We start from the raw sequence: 4,911 nt of genomic DNA, 5'->3' as shown, positions 1-4,911 counted from the left end.
GGCCCAAAGGAGACACTGGGGTCCCCTGCGTCAGTGGCCAGAGGAGGAGGGAAGCTCTCAGGCTGCATCAGGGCCTCTGGAACTCTGGCCTCCTGGATGGAGCTGGGGCTGGCGTATATCCGCATGCAGGGAATTCTCAAGCTACCAAAGCTTAATGGGAACCAACTGCCCCAGCCCCTCCTCCCCACTCCATGCCCAGCAGAATGTGTTCATTTCAACTCAAATGACTCACAGATGTGTCTCCGGATCCCCACTTTCCTTTTCTCCCCACAGAGCCGGGGTTGCTGGGGTTCTGCCCTTACTATTATTCTCAAGGATTAAACATCACATCTCCCACACCTCACACTTTCTTCTTCATTGATGCCTCAAAAGACAAGAATGATGTTTTGTTTGTTCTGGATAAAAGCACCTCTTTTCATCCCAGGTACAATTCGGGGTACCAACTTTTATCTGCCGCCTTGGAGATTTCATTTTATGACATCCCATCCATGGGATGGGAAGGACAGAATTGTATTGATTGTATCAGGTCAGACAGTAGCCATTATTTCAGAGATCTGGCAGAAACAATAGCAATGTCCCAGTCCCTTGAGCTTGCTCTGCTTCAAAGCTTTTCCCTATAACCAGACCCGGGTCTGGGAAGGGCTGGGTCATCATGATGTGGGCAGCAGACACTTTGCCTGCTTCTCTTGGAAGTCACTCTCTGTGCACTTGAGGGAATTTTCTCTTCCTTGGAGGCCAGAGCAGATGAGAATACCTGTGTGGCAGCAAGAAGCATCCAGGTTACATATCAGAAGGTGCTCCCTGTAAGGGAGGGATGGCACCATTTATCAGGGGTCTACTAAGTGCCTGTATAACTTCGAGTTTTGTGGGAGGGGAGAGAGGGCTAAGTGAGAATCTTGCCTCTACCTGTGAGCTGGGTGACCTTGGTCCAACCCTTTACTCTTCTGAGCCTCAGTGTTCTTACCTAGAAAATGGGTATAACAGTGGACCAGCTGGGGGAGTTGGATGGAATGAGACCACGGTCTAGCTACAGAGTAAGCATCCCACCCTTGTCACTATGACTTACAGGTCTGCCTTCTCATCTGCGAAATCCACTAGATTTGGGGAAAATAGCGCCTACTGTAGTGGATTGTCTTGAGGTTTAAATGACTTTGTGAGTGTAATGCACTTAGTACAATGCCTGGAACACTCTAGGAGGTCAATATATGTTAATCATTACTTTGACTACTCTTACTTTGTTATTATTTATCATCTTCCCACTTAAATATTTTGCCTATTATCAGGCTTGGAAACTGCAGCACAGAGGAATTATGGGACTTGCCCAAGTTTGCACAGCCGGGAAGTGGCAGAGGCAGGATTTGAACCCAGGTTCACGTTATTCTCGAGTCAGTGGTCCCTGCTTCTCCCTGTCATCCTATCTGAGTTCACACAGAAGGCACTAAGGCTGTGGACAAGTGAAGGTCACAGAGAAAGGCTATCGGGACTCAGTCACAAGAAAAGGAGCAAATGCACGAAGAAAGACTATAATTTCTGGAAGGAGAGAGATAGTGGGTGTGGGTGTGAAGACATTGTGTGGCCAGGAGGGTGATGTATACAAGAGCAAGGAGAAAAGAAACACACAGAAAAAGGGCAAATATTTATATTTATTGTGCTGAAAAGAAGCCAAAATGGTGAATTAGTGATCCTGATATTTTAATTTTTGGTGGACATTTCTTTTGCTTCTGTGATGATAAAACATTTATAAATGCATGCAATATTTTAATACTTTTTATAATAATACACAGAAAAAAATACCCAGTGGATTATTTTTCCTTGGATGCTTTTAAAAGTTTCCTTGCAGTGAGAGAATACTACCTATATATTCAGTGATGCATTGACTATTATTTTTATCCCTCAAACTGATTCATAATGTTTTCTTTAAATCTGGAAAGTTAGAAGAAAGTTTAAAAATGGCTCATAGTTTTCCTATCCAAACATAACCATGCTTAAACTTTAGTGTTTTCATTTTAGGCTTTTTCTCTGATAGTTAAAGAATCACCAGATTTTAATAATACTGTAATGGTAACATTGTAGCTTTCATATTTTGCCACAGACATTTCTGTATTACTGTAAAAGTTTCTATGAACAAGGTTTTAGTAACCCATCAAAGTAGGGATGCACCAAAGTTAATCAGTCCCGTAGTAGTGTTGCTATTCGGTGTTTCTATGTCGATATCACTATAAGTAGTGGAATTCTTCACTATTACAAAGAACATGGCAATGAACATCATTGTTTTGCGTGGAGTTTTTCTTTCCTTTTTCCCTTCCTCCTCCCCCTTCCTCTTCCCCTCCCCTCCCTTTTTCTCTTCTTGATGCTGGGAATTCTCCTTTGGATGAATCCTTAGAAGAAAACGGAACCCAAGTTATGGACAGTTCAAGTTTCTAGATTTGAATTGCCTTTTTTTTTTTTTTTTTGGCCAAGATAATCCATGTGACATGTTGAGGTCCCTCTAATTTTTCAGTTTCATAACTATGGGGACAGCATATAGTCATTCATTATTCATTCGACAACATCCATCGAGCACTCACTCAATAGACTGTTCAAGGAGTTTGTTACGTTTCTCAAGGCATAACTATTGAGCCTTCCCAGTTATGAGTCAGGAGTCACAGTGAATCAAAGATGTGGCCGATCTCAGATTTTCAACTTTTTCCTGGGAACTGGGCCTTCCAAGATCTCCGAGGGGACCCCTGACTCTTTCGGGGGGGTGCCTGAAGGTCCAGCGTTTCCAGGAATGCTGTCCTGCTGTGTTCTAACAGCCAGCTTCCATGGACAAAAGCAGCAAATGCTCATTGTTTGAACTCCAGGGAGTGAATACTTAAGTGACCCAGTAGCATTAAAGCACTCTGCCTCCCCCCCACCCACTTCTCTCCCACAAAGCTTTTATACGGGGCACGAGCGCCCATAAATAACAGGCCAACCTATAAATAAATACAGCTGGGAGCCCACAAAAGCCCTTGACAAATGCTGTTTATTTAATTTCTCAAGTGTGGTCCATTTGAGATCCAATTGGAAAGGCTCGCTAAGCTTTTAAAAGGCCAGCTTACGTGCTTAATCTTGAGTCCCTCTTTGACGGGCCATCCTGCCATCTCCCCCACACCTGCTTAGTTCAGGAAAATAGCACAGTTGTCACCAGGGACAGGGGTTTGGGACAAAGAAGGGTTTCCCAGGTCCTTCCCAATGAAGGGCGCTCAACTCTGGACAGGGGAAGTCACACCATCATTATTAATCTTGCTCCAACCTAGCCAGTTTGATCCACTCTCATTACTCATTTCCTAGGTGGGAAGGTCTGGGTCTTCCTTAACTGCCTCCAGAGAAGTGAAAAAAACCCGTGGTAACAGCCATGTGGAGCCAGTGTGGGCCTCTTGCTGTGAAGTGTCTGAACCATTAATTATTTCAGAGACGAGTAAATAGGGCAGACATCGCAGAAGGAGAATGTGTTCTTATGAGCCTCCAAATGCCACACTTGCCCACCTCATTCCTGCCCCAGGACCTTTGCTCATGCTCTTCCTTCTGCTTGAGCCCTCTTTCTCATCCTCATTGAGCTAACTCGAGCCCATCCTTCAGGTTGAAGCCTTCTCTGCCTGGTAGCCGCTCTCCTGCCCGCAAAGAAACAGGCTACCAATCTCCTTGTTATACATTCTTACAGCATCTGTACCTCTTTTGTATTTCAGTTAAATTGTTCGCTGTGCACTTAATGTATTTTTTTAAAAATTATTTATTTGTTTATTTACCTTTGGCTCTGTTGGGTCTTCTTTGCTGCGCGCGGACTTTCTAGTTGCGGCGAGCGGGGGCTACTCCTCGTAGCGGTACACAGGCTTCTCATTGCGGTGGCTTCTCTTGTTGTGGAGCACGGGCTCTATGTGTGCGGGCTTCAGTAGTTGTGGCACACGAGCTCAGTAGTTGTGGCACACGGGCTCTAGAGCGCAGGCTCAGTAGTTGTGGCGCACGGGCTCAGTTGCTCCACGGCATGTGGGATCTTCCTGGACCAGGGATCGAACCCGTGTCCCCTGCACTGGCAGGCGGATTCTTAACCACTGTGCCACCAGGGAAGTCCTGCAATTGTGTATTGATTATTTATCTTGCTCACTCGAATATCACTTCTCACCTGTACCCCCAAATTGGAGCCACCATCGCCTCTCACCTGAGCAAAGGCAGCAGGTGCCGTGAAGGTCTGTCTGCTTCTCCCGTCTCTGCCCCTGTAGTCTCTGCTTAGCGCAGCAGCCGGAGGGACACTTTTTTAAAAAGTTAATTTTTATTGGCATATAATTGATTTACAATGTTGTGTTAGTTTCAGGTGTACAGCAAAGTGAATCAGTTATACATATGCATATATCCACTCTTTTTTTAGATTCTTTTCCCATATAGGCCATTACAGAGTATTGAGTAGAGTTCCCTGTGCTATACAGTAGGTTCTTATTAGTTATCTATTTTTATCAAAGGGACGCTTTGACAACACGAGTCCTATTATGTCCCTCCTCTGCTCAGAACCTTCCAGGAGCTCCCACCTGACCCCGAGTGAAAGCCTCCAGGCTCTACAAGATCTGGCCCCCATGACCTCTCCAGCCTCATTTCTGGCCACTCCCCACTCTCTCACTCTGTTTCAGCCATACTGGTCTCCCTAGGGTTCTAGAATATTCCAACCACACTCCTGTAATTCACTCAAATAGCTGCAGGGCTCTCTTCCTCATTGACAAGTTCCTACTCAAATAGCATATTATCTGAGGGGTCGTCCCCCATCACCTGTTCACCCCTCCCCATTATCCGTTTCCCTTTGCCTGGCTTCATTTTCTGCATAGCCTTTATCACCACATGTCGTGCCTTTTATTAGTTCATCATCGCTTATCCCTGCAAAGCATGCGGGCCAAGCCTGCT

This window comes from Lipotes vexillifer, unplaced genomic scaffold (genome assembly GCF_000442215.2).
Source record: "Lipotes vexillifer unplaced genomic scaffold, Lipotes_vexillifer_v1.1 scaffold2825, whole genome shotgun sequence".
Classification (NCBI taxonomy): Eukaryota; Metazoa; Chordata; class Mammalia; order Artiodactyla; family Lipotidae; genus Lipotes; species Lipotes vexillifer.
This window is presented reverse-complemented; position numbering follows the sequence as displayed.